This window comes from Sphaerodactylus townsendi, linkage group LG13, assembly GCF_021028975.2.
Source record: "Sphaerodactylus townsendi isolate TG3544 linkage group LG13, MPM_Stown_v2.3, whole genome shotgun sequence".
Classification (NCBI taxonomy): Eukaryota; Metazoa; Chordata; class Lepidosauria; order Squamata; family Sphaerodactylidae; genus Sphaerodactylus; species Sphaerodactylus townsendi.
Window position 1 is genome coordinate 20326025 of NC_059437.1, and position 22425 is coordinate 20348449.

The 22425-nt window shown below is 41.4% G+C and overlaps 1 long non-coding RNA gene across 1 annotated transcript in view; it reads right to left on the reverse strand.

Moving 5' to 3' along the window:
• LOC125442975 overlaps positions 1-21390 on the reverse strand; it is a 30873-nt gene extending 9483 nt beyond the window's left edge. The window contains exon 1 of the long non-coding RNA XR_007246054.1: positions 21230-21390. This is a non-coding gene — a long non-coding RNA (uncharacterized LOC125442975). The remainder of the gene's footprint in view (positions 1-21229) is intronic.
• Positions 21391-22425: the final 1035 nt, after the last annotated feature.

Consider the following 22425-nt stretch of genomic DNA (forward strand, 5'->3'; position numbering starts at 1 on the left):
GGTGGCTGGACAACTTCAGAGATTACTGAATGATGTGGATTGTTTAGATCCATTCCAATTTGGTTTAAACCCTGGTTATGGGGCTGAAATAGCCTTGGCCATCCTGTTAGATGACATGAGCGGGGAGATGGACAGGTGGAGGATGACCCTGTTAATTAAGAGAAGGTAGGTGGTTAGTGGTTAGATTACTATTTTCCAAGAAGCATGCAAATGCAGCAAGCTATTCTCATCATAACTAGTCAATGGCTAGCCAGAGATGAGGGCACTAAATGGTGCCTTTAATCCGCAAAATGGAAGAGAAGCTAGGCATGTTGGGCCTCTTGCCAGGTAAGTCCAAAAATGACCAGCTGGAAGCAATGCACTGAAGGACAACAGCAAGATAAATTCATCCAAAAGCCAGGTGAAATTGGGAAAGTGATGTGTTGCTGGGTAGAGACTCGAAAATTGCTGGGTGCTGGGACACCTTGGAGGGCCAAAATGGAACACAGCTTAGGGTTCTGTGGGGCCATTCCACCACAAGGCCTATTGGAATATTCTTGTTCAGAGGAGCTCCACAAAGATAATCCATTCACTTATCTTTTGAAATACTACCCCTGTGTTCTCTGTATGTTGTTTTATAGTGCCCCATTCTCTATAGGAGGTCCAGTTCTCCTTTATACCAAGCATTCTTGTCTCTTTAAGCATGAATATATGACTTAATGCAATACACTAAGCAGGGATGATTCAGTGTTCAAAAATCAAACTTACCTTATTCACAAAGCCTATTTTCTGTTGAGTTGAGCATCTCCTATGTTCACATTGACAATTTACTTGCAATTCCAAATTGACAGAATTCAAAGTACTTTTCCATCTTTGTAATGGCTGCAATCAGCATGTAGTCATAGCTACTGCACACTCACAACATATTGGCTTGCTTGGATTATGTATTAGGGATGCTGTGAATTTCATCATCAGTGTGTTCTTCTGTTCGAAGGTGTTGAGCAGACATGAATGAATCACCTGGCTGGTTTGATATTTGTCAGACAGATGTGGATGGCTGCTGAAACGGTTTGTGTTGGGTATATTGCAGAACTGCATGAGCAGAGACGCTGCTCACTCAAATCGATCAGCAATCATTAGCATAGCGAGGGACTACTTAAACGAACACCAAAGAGTAGAATTTTAGTGCAACACAACATTTAGCTATGACTGACTGGTTTATGATTGCGACAGATTTTTCCATTTAAACAGCTGCCTACTAAGCAGAGCAGTCACACAGTAAGGATGGAGGAGGTAGTAATGGGACTGTGTGAGAAAGTGTATGCATATAAAAACCTGACTGTGCTGCACTGCATGGTTAGGACAGAATACAGTGAAGCAGACAACTGAACAGCCCCAAACAGGTCAACAAACAGTTAAAACAATCATCAAAAAATCAGCTCCCTGTTTGCAATGAGCAAACAGGGCATCAGCCCAACTGGCAGGTGTTCAAGAATCCCTATTATGTATGCCCCGAGATAAATATGGAAAGGTGATGCATTAATTAAAGTCAATTGCATTACAGTGTACATTAACATATTGGCACATCCAATTGCCATTTACTGTCAGAACATTGGTTTATTGAGTTCAGTATGGCCTACTCTGAGGAGCAGTAGTGTACAAATACAATACACAAAATGATAGAGTGTACGGGCATCTTTTGTGTCTTCCCAGTTTGTGGCATTAGTCTGGCTTCCTGTGGCATCTATTGTGCTGACTTATGTGAAGAAGTTATACGTTCAAGAACAAGTAAATCTAATTACTAGTTCAAGGGAATAGTCATCACTGGCTTTGGGAGTTCAACACTGAAGCAAAATGAGCAAAGTTGAAACGAGAGATGTGAAGGTCTGAGGATGAAAAACTGAAAATGTTGAAGAAAAGCATTTCCACCCCCTTTTTTTCAAGGCTTCCCCCCCTTTTTTCCCCTTGAAAAAATTGGAATTCTGGGAGTGTGTTTTTGAAAAAAAAAACTTGTATGAAATATTTGCTCTTTTAGAATTAGTGAAATGCTCTTAAAGTCATGATAGGCATGCTGTAGACATATATAACGCTTTATGAAGCTGCTTGACTTAAACCCATTTGTCCACTTTCAGATTTATTTCTAGATAGGTCTGAATCTGAATGGGTCAAAAAGCTCTTATCTGACAAAATGCCACAGGTCTCTACATAAATTATGAAATTATGAAAACTCCACCAAGTATCTAAACAGAAATGCCGAAGGGATATAAATATTCTACAAAATAAATTGCTTTTCTCTTTTTTAAAAGATTTTCTCTGTTATGCTAAGTTTGTACTGTGGACAATTTATATACAGAGTAAAGGTCTTATTCAGATCTTTTGTGGTTTTCAATTTCATTATTTTAAACTGCATGTCTGGTCAATGTCTGTATTAATAACGTAAACTATGCACATGTAGTTCTTAAACCCATGGTACATTTCTGCACCTAGAAGGAACAACAACACAACACAAGCCTTTATTGGCATATAAAACGGGACAGCACCTAGAAGGATATTTAATATTCATGAGAGGAGCATGTAGGACTTTTGTTGCCTTTTGTGGACATTTTTGATCTTTCCTTCCCTTCTAGTTGATTTTTTAATCTCTCCCTTGCCAAATCATTGTAATACATATACCCACACACTGGGTAACAAGTACTTGATTGCCCTGCCTCATTGGTCTTTAAAAAAAGATCAAAAGGAGATGCGGCAGAAATTGCATCAAAGCCTTGAAGGAAAAAAATCCTCAATAAGCGTTTCCGCGATGGGTCACTTCTATGTGCCCCTTTCACGCCGTGCAAGAATTCTGCCGGCGGGTGGAAGGCCGCTCAAGACGTCTAAAGGCGAGCCGCCCTACAGCAGAGGCTCGCCAAGCAGGAAAGGTGGCTCTGCACGAGTCGCCTCTTCTTCTCTCTCCCATCTTACCTGGTCAAGCAACATGCGTCCTGTTGGCTCCTCCTAAGCCCCGCCCACGCTGCCCTCCAACCTCCAGGGGTCAGAGGACAGCAAGGGAGGGACTTAGGAGGCCAGCAGGATGATGACAGCGAGAGGTAAGTGGGAGAGGGAAGGGGAAACAGCGTGTTCCCAGCGGTGCTGTTCGCACCAAGACCGCCGGGTATCCGGTCACTGAAGACGCTAGTTCCCTCAAAACAACCCCTTTAAAGGGTTGTTTTAGGACAGCCTGACTTCCCCCTGAGGGGAAGGGGAAGTGCATCCAGGGATGCACTGCTGCGTGTCAGCAGTGCCACCTGTGTAAACTTGCAGCCTGAGGCCCGGCGCTTTACCGCTTCCAGTGCAGCCAAGGTTTTTGGCCCATGCGGAAACGGCCTTTGAAAGTTTAATTGAGAACTGAGCTCTCTCTAACCAGTAGCTACAGAATGAAGAAAACAGCATCTAGCTGGAAGTAATATATATGTGCTAAGGTAGCAGAGTCAGATTGCAGTTTCATCTTCAGTATACAATATATTTGCAGTTTTTCTTGAAGAAAACCAAAGCATTCATAATTTTTAAATGCCACAAATCTGGCAAATATCCTAGTTTTATATGCTAAGTAAATTATAAATGATGCATTTTACATTGCTAAAGCAGTAAAATTAGTTTTGGTTTGATAGGACAGTAATTATCACATAGATATTACCTGGCCCCTGGTGGCTTCAAAATTTCTGGACATTTTACAACTGTAGTTGGAAGAAAGGGGCTCTGTGGTGCAAAGTGGTATGCTGCAGTGCTGCAGTCCGAGCTCTTCTCATGATCTGAGTTCTATCCCAACATAAGTCAGGTTCAGGGTTGACTCAGCCTTCCATCCTCCCAAAATCAGTAAAGTGAGTAGCCAGTTTGCTGGCTGGGGAAGATGACTGGGGAAGGTAATGTCAAACCAGTGGTATAGCTATAATGGGTGTATCTGAGAACAAATGCCCCGGGTGCCCCACAGTGAGTCATGTGGGGGCGCAAAATTTTCCACCCCCATACCCATCCACCTTCCCCCTTGCCCCACCCCGCCAAGCACGGCAGAAGCTTTTCAGCTGGCTGCAAAGAGCAGCCAGCTGCTCTTTTTCTGCTGGCTACTTTTTGCAGCCAGCCGAAGAAGAAGAGTTTGGATTTATATCCCCCCTTTCTCTCCTGTAAGAGACTCAAAGGGGCTTATACTCTCCTTGCCCTTCCCCCCTCACAACAAACACCCTGTGAGGTGGGTGGGGCTGAGAGAGCTCCGAGAAGCTGTGACTAGCCCAAGGTCACCCAGCTGGTGTGTGTGGGAGTGCACAGGCTAATCTGAATTCCCCAGATCAGCCTCCACAACTCAGGCAGCAGAGCAGGGAATCAAACCCGGTTTCTCCAGATTAGATACACGAGCACTTAACCTCCTACGCCACTGCTGCTCTTACCAAGGTAAGTTGGTGGGGGGCTGCAGGGGTGTGTGTGGTGCCATGGGGGGCAATGGGGGGTGGGGCCCAAGTGCCATTTTGCCCCAGGCACCATTCCCCTCACACCTTTGTGCCAAACTACTCCATAAACAAAGTCTGTGATGTGATTGTTAGGTCTCAGAACTCCAAGCCAACAGACTCTGAGGTATTGATCAGTAGTGTTTATTGCTGAGGTAACAGAGCACCCAAGCTTGGCAAAGTCAGTTCTAACAAACCTGGCCTTTGCCATCCTCTTTATTCCCCTCTGTAAATCCCCCCTCCCATTTTCCCAAGAAGTTGTGAAAGACAGAAAACAGTCCCTCGAGCTGTGGTCAGCAGCAGATAGTAAGAGAGAATCACCTGACTTCCTGCCTCATGAGATAATGGATGCAATTATTTTTCTGATGGGACCAGAGGGCCTGGGGAAGCCTAGTTATCTACAAAGCATGGGAAGCCATAAAGTAAGGATCAAGGGAAGAATGCCCCAAATGGTGAGGGTTATGTAGATCTTTTCAGCAGCATTGGGTTACATTGATTCAGAAATGCATTTCCATCACATAGATACTATACTGTCTGCCTGACAGTGATTTCACCCCATGGGACAGAAATGAGCTGGTGCTTGCACAAGGGACCACCTTTACCTTTTACCTAGGTGGAAAAAAGTAGCAAATCAGGTAGCCACCCCTGTCAACTTGGACCATTTAAGGAAAGCACTTCTTTTGTAAGTTATTGTATTTCTGTGGGGTACATTTGATGGAGAGATGGTGTAGGTGGAAAGAAAGTATTTGCAATCCCAAATGCTGGGTCATCCAGGCTAATCCAGGACTGAATAGACAGGCAAGCCCTAATCAAGGATTAAATAGACCCAGCTTCACATACAGTTCAAAATCCTATACACCTCTTTTTTAAAAAAAAAACAACCCACCAAATGAAGGATAGCCGATGGGGGAAGCAGGATGAAAATGCATTTCTATTTACCAATTAGTTAATTTGAATATTTTTATCCCACTTTTCTAACACAAGGTAAGGGTCAAAACAATCTAAAATCACAATGTAATCATAAAACAGAAATAGCAACCAGGAGGTGGGACTGAACAGGTAGAAGGAGTCAGCCTCTGGTGGAGGTAGAAGGAGTCAGCCCCCGGCAAGCAGCATTGCAGACAGTCCCAGGTAACTGCTCCTTTTCAGACCTCAACAATTAAGAGTTAGGGCTCAACAGCTAAGAGTACTCAGTTATTAATGGAATAACCTCCCCTGGCAAGCTGCAGCACCATGTGGACTTATGTTAAGAATTTTGAAGATCACTGAATACAGTTTTAGAGTTCAAGGGTGTGGCTCAATTTGAATAAAATTTGAATCCAGTCAGAGGAGTGATCAGGGTGGTCTTAGCCAATGGGAGACTAGGGCTGTTGTCCTGGGCCCTGGGTTATTGGGGGGTGGGCGAGTTGATTTCCTGCAGCCTCAACTCCCTGGTCAGAGGAGGGAGAAACAAAAAGAGCAAGTTCCTGATGCTGCTCATGTCACTTGGGCAGCCAGCTCACCATGGTGATCTTTTACATACAACCCATCTAGGAGTTGGTCAGCCAGCTCAATACAACAGCCACTCATGATCGCCCCATTTGTTGTACTACTAACTGGCTAAGTATGGTGGCTGCTTGCACCCATCTTGCCTGGGGCTCTGGCAGCTGGCTCACTCTGGTGAGTGCTCATGCCACATGGAGAAAAAGCTACTGCTTACAAGACTCTGGAGGGGAGTGGCAATAATTCTGGGACTCCGCCCTGGAGTCTTGTGTCCCAGAATCACACTGAGATCACCTAAGGAGGAGATCGAGCATCCACGTCTTAACAGTAAGAAAGAGGTCTGTTAGTCTCCATTGGATGGGATATATTGTTCAACCACTTCAAAGTTTAGCATTCTACATTTTAAAAACCCACTCCTTTTGACTGAATACTGGCAGGTTTGAAAGGCCACCCCTTTCCCAATTGTTCCATTATAATCTGGAGGCTGCAGATCAAGCAAGTGTGTATAATTCCGAACTGTGAATCCAACTAAGATGAAAATCACCAAAGAGATCCCTTTGAATACCTTTCTAGTGACAGATGTAAATTTTATGTAAATTTTATGGATTTGGAACAATCTTAGGGAGTAAAACAAATAGGCCTGATAACAAAACTCTATACTGCAAAGATTGGTTTATCTCCTGTCTCTAGTTGATTGCTAATAGAAGTCTTTTATGTTCTGAATTCACATCACAAAGCTATTATTTCAACAGGTCCTGCATGAAATACCCTCCAAATATTTTTGTTCCTTAAAAAAAGTAACTGAGGGTGGGGTGGGGGAGAGAGAGAGAGAGAGAGAGAGAGAGAGAGAGAGAGAGAGAGAGTAAAAAAAAGATTTATCCTTTGACATGCTTATAAGTTTCAGACCTATCAAAAGGAGAGGAAAACAACAACTTATATCTGATTTCAGATTGTGTTGGCTGTCAGTCTCTTTTACAGGTTTTTTTGCTAGTATATTTTCCTGTCAGCACACATATTTGAAAGCTGAGGAGAACATAAAAGAATTTTAGACATTTTAGGGTTTACACAACAGTGCAGTGCAACTTTAAAAAAATACTCTCTTGTTTATTATGTGATTGGAAATAACAACTTGCTCTAGTTCTTATCTCTCTGAAAGAATGTGATTGTCAAAAAAAGTAGAATTCAGGCAGACCTGCTCATGGGTCAAGCATCCCATTTCCAACAATGGACAGTCAAATCTTTCCAGGAAGTCCACATGTTGCCACAAAAGGAGTAGTCTTTTACGATTGTTGCTTCCCTTGATCGAGGAGGTTTTCTCTTTCACTGTTAATCACTGCTATTAACTACAGCAGAGTCAACTAAAAGCTCATTGCGTTCAGCCCTAGTAGGTGGGATAATCTTACTGGGCAAGGCCATTCAGGGCAACCAACTGATCTGAACAAATGCATCTGTTAATCTTCAATTGGCAATGCTGCTTTGATATTTCTTTCTAGAACTGAAAAGCATTGGACCAGTCAAATAGAAGGTCACTTCATGATCAAATACAGTCCATAAGAGCTCCATTGCTGCTAATTCCCAGTTCAGTTTGACTTCAAAAGCTGAAGAGTGGTGTGAAACACAAAGGGACAGGGGTGGTTTCAGACACTGGTGCAATGCTAATGCAGTTATAAAGTGATGGTTTCTACATGCTCAAAAAGATGAGTGTGATAGCTGGGACCTGATCAACACATTGAATGAGCTTCAGATCGGTAAAGGGGTACAGTGGAGTTGCTGAATGATTGAGCCACTGTGTTAAGACAGGATGTGATACTAGATGGACAACTTGTCTGATCTATCAGGGGTTTTCTTATGTTCTTATGCTGATGTAGTGCAGTGGAATCCTTCAGTAGATCTTTCAATAGATTAGTTTGGACTGCAGGGGGGATATCCATAAGAAACCTCCCTGCAAATAGAAAACCAGCTCAGCACAGAAAAACTACAGTGAAGTTCTAAACAGAATTGTACTCTCAAAAATGAACTGACTGCAATCGACTTAGAAAGGTATAACTCTGGTTAGGACTGCAGTGCCAGAACCTTTCACTCTAGTGTACTAACTTCCCCCCGCTCCTCCCTCAGGTAGTTTTTGTAAGAGGGAGCATCCTGTTATCCTGCCCTTGTTTGTATTCAGTGCAATAGAATGTTCTATACCTTCACGTTCTGTTATTTCATTCTGCTGCCTCTGTAGATTCTACAAGACTGTGTGAACTGGCTCATTGGAAAGCACTGGGTTGTGTCCAATGAAACATTTCTACAAATAGTGCTGTTTTTTTGTCTTTGCTTAATCTAAAAATATGTAAAATTAATTCTGGAATGGGATCATATACAGTTTCCCACAGATCCTTCTGTTCATCTGTATGTTCCTTTCCTTCTAAATTCTCTCCCCCCCCTCTAAATTAGGCACATGGGTATCGATAATACTGCTCAAACTCAGCTTTAAGGTCACTGTGCATATGGCTGCATCAAGGTTGCTTATTTGCAGTGTTTTATCCATGCATATTAGTGCATATGTGCATTAGTAAAACCTAAAAATAAACAAAAGATTTTCAATTACACATAAGATCACACCAAAATTGTTAATTTGCAGTGTTTTATCATAGCACATTGTAGAAGTAAGGGTGGAGGAAGAGACCACAAATGAAGGAACTCAAAGCTGCAGCATATTTCACAAGACAGTGCTCTGTGCAATATTCAAGTATTTAAAAGTGGATGATTCCTAAACTATTCCATTGGAGGACAAACCATGTAAATCAGAGCTCCAAAAGCTAGATAGAAAGACAGCTGCCAAGTATTTCAGAAGCATTCCTGTTAGTGCACATCTGGTGAGTATATAACACTTCCTCATACTGACTCAGACCAACCATCTATCAAGGTTGTTGGAAGTGAAGGACTTTGTTACGCTGTTTCCTGCCTCAACCTACAGAGGGGGTTTTACTAGAGAGCTAGTGGCTAGATAGGGACCTAGGGATTTGACACCTTTACTCTATCATGCTGGTTCTATCCCTTTGATGTTAGACTGATACTCTCAGGGACTTCCTTCCTTCCGGCTTCTTCCTCGACCCCTTCTCGCCACTTCTTCCTACCATGCCTAGAGAGAGGATGGATGCTCCTGGCATCCATCTCCATCCAGCTAGATTAAGATAGCATAAAGTGAACTCTATCTACCTACCTTTCTATCCAGAATGGAGTTCACTAATAAATATCACTCTTTACTTTGTAGTTAGATATAAGAAACTATAACTGACCTCCGACTTTCTTTTGTGTAAATGAGCTTGCCGCACATTGGGGATCCATCACGCTAATAATTGATCGCCATTAACGCAGTGTAAGGCTTCTGCTGTGTTCTAGCGAAATTGCGTCGGGCTTCTGGCTAATCTACGATTAAGAGATAATCTCCAACTACCAGGAGCTCTTATCCCAACAGGTTAATGTGGGCCCAGGCATTCCAACAAGTTATTGTGCCAATGGTTGTTTAGCCCATATATTTTCTTTTTTACTTTGGTGATTGAGATCCCAACCTTGTTTTTTACCTGTATGGAAAGAGCTTGGCACATGACGGAGTTAAGTTTCTGCTAGTTTTTTCCCAGAGGCTTAGGAGAGTGCAGTCTCTAGGGATTTTTTTGACAAACTTTTCTTTTTTTGTAATTGGCTTAACGACTTGTTTCATTGACTACAAAGATGACTTCCTCTTCTCGATGGATCTAATTCCTCTCTGATGATTTTGACCGGACCAGACTCGAAGCTTTTCCAGAGTGATGAAGCTTAGATTGGCAGCTTCTTCTGGATCGCAGAAGACCCTCATTCACATTTTTTTGGATGGAACCCCACCAGGAAATGATGCAAACTCGAGGCAGCAAAAGCGGCTTGGAAGAAATCAAACTCTCGCGGCCTGTGCTTTTATCATCTCAACCGTGGAGTTCAGACCCGCTCTCACATACATTGATATAACTTCTGCTAAAGAGATGCGTGGACACTTTAGCCAGACTATATAATAGGGAAAAGGCTGGTCGAATGTCCATGTTTTAAAAGCGCCAGACTATATTTTTTACTAAGGTACCAAGAAGAGCATCGCGCCTTTCTCATGAATCCACCCAATTGCAAAAAACTTCAGCAATGTTTCACTGTTTCCAAAAAAATGAAAGCCAGGAAATGTCTGATATAGATATGAGCAGTCTGCATTATTCTAACTCTACCAGAGACTTTTGCACCTCCTCGTTGCCAATTTGGGAACAGAGGGAAGGCTTTAAAATTCTCTCAAGCTGTAGAAGAGGATCAAAATGTATATTTCTTGGCACAGGATGTAATGGTTGGAAAATGTAGGGAAAAGTCAGTCTCTCTCAGTCTTTGGAACACAATGCCTTAAGGCATCGCTCCATTCTAAAAACCAAGGCAGACCTTTAGAAATTGCAAATGACCACAGAGATGGTTTAGAGGAAGGGGGGCCTTAAACCCTGATGGAAGAGATCACGCGGGACCACCAGAGCCAGGGAAAGTTCCTTTGATGTGCAATTTTGGCACAATACAGCAATAAAAAATACCTATAGGCCACGCGTCCCAACCAGGGATTCAACCCCAACAAAGTAGATCATTTGTTACAAATGCCAAAGGCCTGGATCATAAAGCTGATCGCTGTTACAGCACCGACCACTAGAGCAAGGATCTTCAACTAAAAGATTCCCAAGCAAGGACAATCTGAGCAAGCTTTTAAGAATCGAAATTTTTACACTGTGCACATAAAAGGTGACAAAAATGACTGTTTAATTGATAGTGGTGCTCTCATGCAATGTCCCTCAACAGATTAGGACTTGTTTGTGGTGACCTGAGTAAAAATACCAGAACAAAGAATTTACATGGGAAATGATAATGTATGTTCTCTGATCATATCTAGGGACTGCAGAGATCCCTTTGTATATTGGCCTTTTGATAAATGAAGTTGTTAATTTTACTCATTGAAAAATGCATATTATGCACCTGAGATGACTCAATTCTTTTGCTGTCAATAGCTGAAATGGAAAAGCAGAATTTTGAATTGAATTTTTAAAATGGAAAATGTTATGTTACAAAGGAAGAAAAATTGGTGTGCTCATTGCATCTCAAATGAATGGACTGTACCCACGTTAATCAATTGCCTGATGTTCCTATGAATGCAGAACAGAGCTTAATTCTGGACCTTGAAAAAATGCAATGATGATTTTCAGTCCAATTTCTAGCAAAAAAAGCCTGGTAACCACAAAATTGCTTTGAGCATATGGCATCAACGCCTAGGCCACTGTGCAAGTAAATGATACAACTCCTGAAAATGCATAAAGAAGCTTTGACTAAAGATATTGTTTTTGAAAACTGTGAAACTTAATCCTTTTCTTGTGATTCTTGTCTACATAAGCTAAAGCTGTGAACGTATCTTATCCTAAACAGAAAGTGAGAGAAAACGAAGCAAATCCCTCTGGATCTAGTGCACTCTGGACATTTGTGGGGCCACTTCCTGAAACGATTGGTAAATTTAAATATTTTTCTGAGCATTTATTGATGATTATTCTAGATATGTAACCACATTTCTTTTGAAAAGAAAGGTCTGAGACTTTGGACAGGTTTAAGGGACTATGCAAGTCAGAATGGCTATGAACAAGTTCCAGCTAAATATTCAAGTACTAATGGCGATGGTATGCTGGAGAATACACATCCAGAGCGATGCAGGACTTCATGAAATCTGAAGGAATTCAACACCAGACCACGGGTTCCATATTGCCCAGCTCAAAATGGCACTTCAGAAAGAGCTGACCGAAGTCTACTGGACCAAGGTAAGGTGCATGCTCATTAATGCACACCTTCCTCAGCACTTCTGGGGAGAAGGAATCATGACAGCTACATACATACAACAATAGGGTTGTACACTAGAGCCACAGGCCTCAACACCTTTTGAACTTTGGCAAGGTTTAAGGCTTCATCAATGGCAATAACCTTAAGAGTCTTTGATGCAAAGCTTATGTATATGTTTGCAAAGAAAACGAAAGAGTAAGTTTGAGAACCAAGAGCCAAGAAAGCAATCTTCCTTGGATATTCTTGTCTAATCAAAAGCTTATCGCTTGATGAACGCTGATAATAATAAGAGATCAAGTGATCAGCAGATCTGTTTGCGCACTTTGAGGAAAATAAAATGGCCATGTCTCCAGAGGTGGGGCACAACAATGACCAGACCAAGCCCCTCGCAAGACTGGCTGATGTATCCTGTTGCCAACGATGCACAGAGAGATGACAGCTTAGGATTTAGATGACAAACCAAGATGTACTTTGATGAACCAGAAGAAATTCCAGATGTAGATGTTGAACCAGAGTACTCTACCACTACCAGCAGCAGCTGCAGAGGGGAAGAAATCCCAAGAGATGAGGTGAGACGCATCAGAACGCTAACAAACAAAGGGAGTACCATCTGCAAGACTGGGGACTTTCCTAATCTCGCAAGACCGCTAGATGAACCGGCTAAACCAATGGAAAGACTCTTGGATGAAATTTTTTTGATTCAACTGTCAACTTTCACCACCATAAGAACTTTCACTCAGCATTGCAGCTAGCAAGAAGCTGCAAGTTCAACAGATAAAGATCAAATCCACATTTTTTTGAACAACGCGGCTACTCTCAAGCAGACTTTCAACAAAGTATAGGCTGACCAATGCCTTTATGTCAGGAACAGAAAAGGAAAAATGGACTCTATATTTTTGTTTTAATAAAGAATTGCTTTTAGCCTCTATGATGACCAAGATGACTACAAAGGATTAATACAATATCTGAACAAACGACTCTGAAATTAAGCAACTAGGAAAAGTTGGGTAACACTACTTAGGAATTCAAATAGAGAGAGAGAAAAGATGGGAGTTTCCTTTGAATCAACAACAGAAGATTACAGACCTAATCAACTTCCTGGATCTACACCGAAGCATATCCAGCTCCCATACCTATATGTTTCAAGTCAATTATATCAAAACAAGATGATCCCACTGAATTACTCTCTCATAACACCCTCAATATAGAGGAAGCTTTTGTGGAAAATTTCTATACATGCTATTACATGGACTGTGACCAGGGATGATAGCAATAGCAGTTGGTTCTATTGTGCAGAAAGACTGTTTCAAACCAACAGCCAAGGACTGGAATGCACTGAAGAGGCTTAGATATCTGAAAGGAACCGCGACATCTTAAACTGAAACTGCCAGCTACCAAAGATGCTAGCACTAATAGCTTATGTTGATGCAGATTGGGCCGGAGACTCAACTGACAGAGCATCTACCAATGGGCAACTTCATTTTCTTTTGGCAATGGTCCCATTAGTTGGTCTAGTACCAAACAAGACATAACAGTTAAAAGCATCTACCATACAGAAGCAGAATATGTGTCTGCTGCTCACGCTTGTCACGAAGTTACAGTGGTTATGCCAACTCCTAAAGGATCTAGGCATAGACTACCACCAATTTCCCATACCAGTGTATGAAGATAACCAAAGTTGCATTAAACCATCTAAACAAGAAGATGTGAAGAAGCGCACCAAGCACATTGTTTATGTGAAGTACCACATAAGAGAAGACTGCAAAAGAATGGCCCTATTCAACTGATCTAATACTGTCACACCACTGAGAGATGCTTGTAGACCTTTTCACTCAAACTCCCTAACGAAGCCTGCTTTTGGAGAAGTTTAGAAGCAAGATAAGCCTGACTACCTGGAGTCAAGAAACATCGAGAGGGGTGTTGGAAGTGAAGGACTCTTGTTAATACGCTTGTTTCCTGCCTCAACCTACAGAGGGGTTTTACCAGAGAGCTAGTGGCTAGGATAGGACCTAGGGGATTTGACACCTCACTTCCCATCATGCTGGTTCCTATCCCTTGATGTTAGGACTGATACCTCCTTTAGGGACTTCCTTCCGGGTTCCGCCTTCTAATTCCTTCTCGCCACTTCTTCCTCCTACCATGCCTAGAGAGAGGGTGGATGCTCCTGGCATCCATCTCCATCCAGCTAGATTAAGATAGCATAGTGACTCTATCTACCTACCTTTCTATCCAGAATGGAGTTCACTAATAAATACTCTTTTTATTAGATAAGAAACTATAACTGGACTGGACTTTCTTTTGTGTAAGCTTGTCACATTGGGGATCCATCAACGCGACACGCATCGCCATTAATACCTATGTAAGGCTTCTGGCTGTGTTCTTAGCCAACTGCAAGCCTCAAGCTAACTAACGTTTACTTAAGAGATAATCTCCAACTACCAGGAGCTCTTATCCCAACAAAGGTCAGTATTATATGCAGTCAGGCAGAGGCTTCCCTCTTGAGCAGGTAGAGCCCCATGGCAGTTCAGAATTGGATCATAATTTCATCAATCCCCAGTCAGCATGGCCAATTGGCCATGCTGGCAGGGGCTGATGGGAATTGTAGTCCATGAACATCTGGACCGCTATAGGTTTGCCACCACAGCTCTAAAGTCCAGCAGAAGTCTTTTCCATCCTCTACTACATATTAGGGATGGAACCTGGAGACTTCTGCATGCAAAATAGATGATCTATTATGAACCCATGGTACCACCCCAAATATTTCTAGGGTTTGTAACGACCCAAAGGACCCCCAGAATATTATTTATATATTTCTTGCTTTAAAATCATATTGGCAAAAAAAGCCAGTTGCCAAAAGCACTCCTATGGGTGTAGGTAGCAGCATGTCCAAAGTTGGGTCACAGGTCTGCTTTACAAAAGCTAAGATAACAGTTACCCTCCAGCATAACCTGGAGGTCCCCATATCGAGTCACTTGAGAATGCTTGATTACCACACCTTGCAAAGATACTGTTAAAGACAAAGAATAAGTGGAAAGCCACTATTAGCATCAGTTGCTGAATTTCACTATCTCTTCTAGCAACAAAGAGTTGTTCCTTTTACTTCTCCCTTTGTCATGACTCCTCCTAAAACCACTCCACCTTATCCTGATCTAAAATGTCTCAGCTAAATCTGGAAATATCCTGGGCAGTAACTCCAAGAGTTAATCTGCATGGAAGTCTTTCTCAGCATTTCCCTCGCTTAGCTTAACAAAGCAATTTTGGCCCCATTGTCGGCTTAAAGGGTAGACGAAATGACTCAATTCACCTCAGCACCCCCATACACCAGCACAGATATAATTGGTTCCTTTCCATCAAGGAATGACCCAATCTTATAAAGTTCAGTTTACTCTGCAACATATTGCTCTTTGGCCACATGTTCCTCTCTTTGGTCATGCTGGATCTGAGACACAATATCGCCTCTTCACTGGGTCTCTGTGCTGGCGCGGATTCCCTGCCTCTACTTCTTACTCTTCTAAGAATCATTAGGAGGTAACGTATTACCCCACCCCCTAACAAAAACCCTTCCTCTCTATCTCCAATCTATATTTTTAACACCTTTCTATATCTCAGGAACTTGAATGTATAAAGTGTCCCCTTGTGTCTTACTGTGTGTGTGTATTTTAAAACAAAATTATATAAAGCATTTAAATCTCAATTTGGACCTTTGTAATTACTCTGTGGAATATCCATTGTCAGAATTCCTTCTCCGTGACATACACAGTCTAAAAGATTCTCCTCTCGGCCCCTCCTCTCGGCTGCCAACTGAGCCGCCTTCATCTCCTTTGCCACTTTTAATAACTATATGTGTGCTGGGTTACACCTTTAGCAGCTGGTGGAGATTCCCTTCAATACATCCTTTACCCTGCTAAGGTCAGAATATGGTTCTCTGTGTAAAAAAAACACTCTCTGTCACTCCAGAAAAAAGTTTCTTAAGTGGAGATGCTAGAAGGTAACTTGGGACCCTCTATACCCTTTTCTACCAAACGAACTAAGTAGAATTATGACTTCATCTGTCACATGCTGGACCATATTTGTTTTAGAATGCTCCACTTGAGTCTTAGTGCCCACCTAGGTCTGTTAGGTAGGAACTAGGACCTAGCGAAACATTCTAAAACAAAGATGAACCATCGTGTGGTGGATGAAGTTACTTAGGGGTTTTTTTTGGTTGAAAAGGATATAGATACGAAACAGATTCAACTGGGCCACAGCTTCTTCCACATCAAAGGAGCAAAATTGTTTATAGGAGTTGCTGCTGTTGAACCATGTTGGATAGTTTAGGAAAGTATCACACTCACAACTGGTTAGGAAAGGTTAATTGTTCTAGCTTTTGGGGGAACACTACTTCTCTTTTCCCGTCGAGGTTGGCCCCAAATTAAAAGGCCTGTTTGACAAAGTCTCTAGAGATTGTGGTTTTGGCAGACTCTGTTGTTAGGTCATACACTTGAAAAAGCCCCATTATATTTATGTCAATGTCACTGAACATTCAGTGTCACCCTACATACTAGCAAGACTACTGCAATTATGGGGAAAGAAACCATATGTGGCAAACCTAAATGGTGCAACAGCAGTTTTTTAAAAAAAGTTTAGTCCCACCAGTTAAAAAAAGAATTGCTTATTAAGTCACAAAGGTAAAGCAATGATTTTTCTTCTTCAGCCTTCAATTTATATTGAAAGCAGTGGAGAGGAGTCTTCTGCCATAAAATGGAGCTCACCATGTTGTTTCTCCATGGCAATACTAAGGTATGTGTATGCAACGTAAGGTCCTCTCCTTGAACTTTTTACTAGTCTTCTTCAAGTTTATTGCTTCTTTTGAGTGTTTCTCCAATGTGTACCATATAATGCCACGATTCACCTTCCAAAGTGGCCATTTTCTCCAGATAGACTGATGCCTGTCATCTGGAGATCAGTTGTAATCCCAGGAAGATTTCAGCCTCCACCTGGAGGTTTAACAATCCTATACATTTGCCATTTTTTGTCTCAGAAACGTGTGTGCCATGCAGTTAGTAACAAAGAGACAGACTTAAAATGAAACCAGGTAAACCGGGTGTAAGATGCCCATATTACACAGCAATGAGTCCTCTGAAATAAAGTATGACTTTATTCAGAACAAAGAAAGGAATGCAAAGTCTGCCAGAGATGTTTCTATCTATTTGCCTATCCAGATCCTCCTGAATCAGTAATAAAACTTGGTCTCTAGAATGACTCCTGATTCTGGGACCCTGGATTACAATAGAATATGAAATGGACTTCTGAACATTTCCCAGAGGTACAGAGAAGAGGGCAAAGCGTATAGTAAAAAATAAAAGTCTGATCGGTTCATTTGTCCACTAATATTGGTTCATATTATAAATTTGGTAGACAAATAAGACTGTGCCCATCCAGCTTCCACCTTTGATTTTCAGGACACCAATTTATAGAGTCAAAGAAGCCAATTTGCCTACCTAGTGAATGGGCACTCACAAACTTGATGAACTTATCTGCATTAAACATAACACACTAAACTATATAATGTATTAATTTTGTTCATATTCTAAGTATTCAAATAAACAACATGATCTCTTGATACTGTTGAGGGAGAGCAGAGGAGGAACCCAAAACTCTTAGGCCCGTTAATATCTCTATGTAGTCATGAATATTAATAATCAGTGATGGGGATTATAAGCAGCCATAGGGAGTTGCAAGTTCAGTCCTTTCTTTGTGTGATTTCTTGTCACACCCCAGGTCTGAAAATAAGACAAACTGTAGTTTTGCTCAGTAATCTTTATTTGGAACCTGAAAGACAGCATTAGCAAAGACGTTTCTGAAAAGCCCACGTAAACCCCTAGCATATATCCCCCTTGGCACCATCAAATTTCCTTAGCCGTGCTGGGCCTACTCTACAAAGCAAAGGCAAAACAACAGTTCCACACTTGGTAAAGGGATGCATTTCCTATCTCCAAGGCCGCACCGAGCGACAGCGATAACCGGACCCCTTAAGAGAAGAAAAGGCTCTCATCCCCCTTCCATCCTCCTGCAGTTCCTTGATGCCAGGCTCCCGCCTGACTTTTCTCCAGTAAAATATTGTCTCTTTAAATAGCTATTTGCCCAAGTACAGAAAGAATCAGACAGTTTTTTAAAAGTTAATTTAACTCACGGCCAGAGGAGGGGATTTTCCAGGGGTATTGGAGCCAGGGTGGGAAAACACTGTTTTAGCCTCAAAGTTAAGTAAGACCCCTTCCACCCAAGCAGAATAATACACTTTCAATCCACTTTCAATCCACTTTGCAGCTGGATTTTAGGCAGGTTCTGCATGGGCAAAAACAGTGGTGTGAAAATGGTGTGAAAACGGTTTAAACCCTTTCATGCTGTTTTAAACCATTTTACACCATTTTCATCTGCTTTCACACTACTGTTTTTTGCCCATGCGGAATTCGCCTGTGGCAAACAATTGTGAAAGTGGTTGAAAGTGCATTATTCTGTATGTCTGGATGGGGCCTATGAGGTAGAAGCAGGTGGGGTTTGGGTGCCCTGGCCTGTATGTTCCATATGTACCGGTATATGTACTACCTTTGTTATTCAAATATGTGATGTACTTATCATTTATAGCACATTAATTGTGTCAAATTTTCACAGAATTTTGCATTTAGTAAAATTTAATGGCAATACTACAATACTTGCTTTAAAAATGGATGGGTAGAATCTTTTTTAATGAAGTTCTCAATCTGAATTCCAGGGAATGAAAACTTGCTGAAACAAAATATGCACGAAGGAACATAACTGGGTCTATCTAATGCTTCTGTACAGCCTGCCCACATTACACATGCTGCCTGCCATGTAAATGAACTGACAAGATTGTCATATTAACATTTTACAAGACAATTTGATTATACAAGAATCCCCAGGAGCCCAGAAAAGCACAATTTCATATTGGATGCCTTTGGAAAATGCTGGCTCACAGCAAGGAAATTACAGTGTTAGTATTTTCTTCTTCCATCTTTAGTTTCACAGTTATTTTTACAATTAATATTATGTGAAAATACAGCTAACCCTTCCAAGGTTGTTTGAAATGGTATAAAAATTATGAATCTTCTCTAAGCAGAATCAACTGTCATCAGAATCTTTTAAAAATGCACCTGGAAAATGAATTCAAGAGGTATATTTTGATTTATGTTGTATCAGTATAAAGTTAGGTCAACAAAGCAGAAGATAATCATAAACTAATATTATTAATTTTTAGAGTGCATAATGACAGGTGGATCTTGAAATCAATTTTATGAGAGAGTAGTCAATGGCTCATTCCGCACACGCAGAATAATGCACTTTCAAGCTGCTTTCAGGGCTCTTTGAAGCTGTGCGGAATGGCAAAAACAGTTGTGAAAGCAGCTTGAAAGTGCATTATTTTGCATGTGCGGAATGAGCCAATGATTCTGTGAAGGATGAGGATTTAGAATTATGTGTAAATAGCACAGAATGTTTATTCACTGGTGTGCCAATTGTGGAAACTTGAGGAAATCATGAGGAAACTTTCAACAGCTGATTTACTGATTATACCAGCTATCAAATGTGAACCAGAGTTTTCAGCCCCTCCTCTACCTCCTTGGTTGAGTTTTTGGAAAACACCTGGTCCACCCTATAACCAGACACACGTCAAGAGGTCAGTGTAATTTACAAATTTATTTACTCCCTTGGAAGAGGTTAAACATCATTTCACAAAGAGGCTTGAGACCATTTAAAATTAATAGATTCAAGCCCAGTATTACCTGAGTCTTAGACGTTCCAGAGCCAAAGTTCTTGAAAGATCATACCCTGAAAATCTTGTTGACTTTTAAATTGCTACTGTACTTGAATCTGTGGCCCCTTCCACACACGCAAAATAATGCATTTTCAAACCACTTTCACAACTGTTTGCAAGTGGATTTTTCTGTTCCGCACAGCTTCAAAGAGCACTGAAAGCAGTTTGAAAGTGCATTATTCTGCATGTGTGGAATGAGCCTATGAAGGGTTAAGGAGATATCTGTTCTTCCTTTAGTTTTGTAGTTCTGGTTTTAAATCTGTAATTCCTCTTCTACTACAGAACAACACTGCTACTCTTTGAAACTGTTAGTAACTGAACCAGATAAGTAATGCTTGCCTCTGTCAGAAGAAAAAGCCTGTTCCATCCCCAGGGTACTCCCTCTACCCAGAAGCCCTATGGGCATGTGGCTAAGTCCATGAGGAACAAATAGCTCCTTCTGAGCAATGCCTAGGCTTGAGATACCAGGCAGCTGAATGTCAGACTGCTGGCTCTTTAGGTATAATTGATCATTTGGATGGCATGTAAGTCTATGTAGGGTATGTCCACAGCCCCATTTGGTTTGGTGGATGCTGGATTTCACAGTGAAGGAAGACAAGAACAAAGAGGAGGGATCTTGTGTTGTCCCAGTCACCCGCAACAAATGGCATAAAAATGCAGTAAATCAGTCAATCAAAACACAAAGTGAATGTGAAAATTCTTCATCGGGTAAGACATAAATACATTTTGCAAGAAGTCTATCAACACATAATTTCTGAAATAGAGAAAAGTTCATCTCTAGTGGAAAGTGATACTGTTTGCCTCTCTGTACCATCTTCATTACATAGGAGATCATCTAGTCCCTTGCTGCATAGATATATATTTTTCCTGACCACAGTGGGATTCTATGTATCATCCTCTGCCATTTGTCTCTTCTCTCTTCTTGCAGAAGGACTGATACAGTTTCAATCCAGAGTCTATGTTCTTGCTTACCTTGAATCTATGAAGGGTTAAGGAGATGTCTGTTCTTCCTTCGAATTTTTAGTTTTTGTTTTAAATTTGTCATTCCTCTGTTAACCTGCCCCCCCTTCCCAACTGTGATTTCACTGATATATTCACCTCATTCTATGTCTTTGTGATATAATCATGGTATGATATTTTTGTATGGAGGGAGAATATATTTAAGAAAAAAAATTCAACCAAACAGCTATCTCCCACCAACTCTCCCCCCACCCCCAAAAATAAAAAAATCCCTCACAACTGCAGATCTTTTCAGCCTCTATCTCTTTCTAAGAGCACATATCTATCTAAGGGGCAAAGCTGTCAAATCAGTTTGGCATGGAGAATCAGGAGATTGAAAACATATGCGCACTCAGTGAGTCAAAAAGCAAACATTATTCAAAGGAATCATTTTTTATAACAAACATGTAAGGAAATCTTTGAACATCAAAGGTAGTATAGCTTGGCATTTGCAAAAAAAAACTATCTGAAGACTTTGACGGAAAAGTTAAGTGCCATGCTCCTTGTGGTTCATATGTTTCTTGTAACCACAGTTCCACAGATAAAATTTACAAAGTGCACAAAAACCAGTCACTTCAAATGAATGCTTTTCACCTCCCACCCCACCTGACCAGATTTATAAAATGCATACCTCCTTTGTTGTGTTGGAAAAAATTGCACATGTCTATTCAACCCCTTCCTTTAATCCAAAGGGAGCCATTTTCTCAAGTTCTGTATATGAAAAGGTTTGTTCTTTATAGGTAGCATTAGATATTTGAAAAGAAATATCCCAAGAAGACATCTGACTCTGTAGCCAGGTGACGTGACATTTTGGATAGTGTGTGAGACTTCCTCTTGTGAGTGCTCGGCCATCCTTTCAGTTGCCCTGGCAACTCTGTGGTTGCTTAGGCAACTCAAATAATGGCTAAATCTCATGGAAGAACTTGTGTGGCTTGCCACATTATTTTTAAAGAGGGCTGGAGAAGTGAAGAAGCAAAGAGGATTAACTGCTCTGACCCCTATGAGCAGGTGGTAGTGAAGGTGGTGGCAGCTGTCAAGGTGATGGCAGTGGCAGGCAGAAAACTGATAAATGGTGGTTGTGTGATGAGGAGGGCTGGAGGTAGCTAACCCCCAAACTATGCTTCCACCAGTCTCTGTTGGCCTTATTACAGATCCGAGTCTGAATTCCCACATATTTTATCCCAGTTAGATAAAGGACAAATATTTCATCAGAACTGTTTTTCATATTAACTGATGGAACCAAATACTGACCATAGCAAGGAAAACAAACTCTTGTAAGGATAATGAAGACAAATAATGTAAGTCTTTAATTTAAAAAAAACTGTGCACCTGGGGGGCAGGAAAGATGCTCATGAGCTATGGCCAATTGAACAGGAAGAGGAGGAGGAGGAGGAGGGGGGTGTTTGGATTTATCTCCCACTTTTCTCAACCGTAAGGAGTCTCAAAGCACCTTAAAAACTCCTGCCCTCCCTCTCCTCACAGCAGATACCTTGTAAGGTAGGTGGGGCTGAGAGAGTTTCGAGAGACTTGTGACTAGTCCAAGATCACCCAGCAGGCAATATGCATGTGTAGGACAGGGGAAACAAACCTGGTTCACCAGATTAGAGTCTGTCACTTACATGGAAGAGAGGGAAAGCCACATCAGAGTCCACTGCTTTCCACTCATGCACAATGCATTGAACAAAAGCCAAAAAGTTAAAATGGAAAAATAAAGAATTCCGAATGCACTGGTGCCATTTCAGAAATAAAACAATGGCATTCTCAAAGCTCTGGGAAGAAAATTAAAGGAGATGAACTACATGCCTAGTATGTGAGAGTAATTCCACC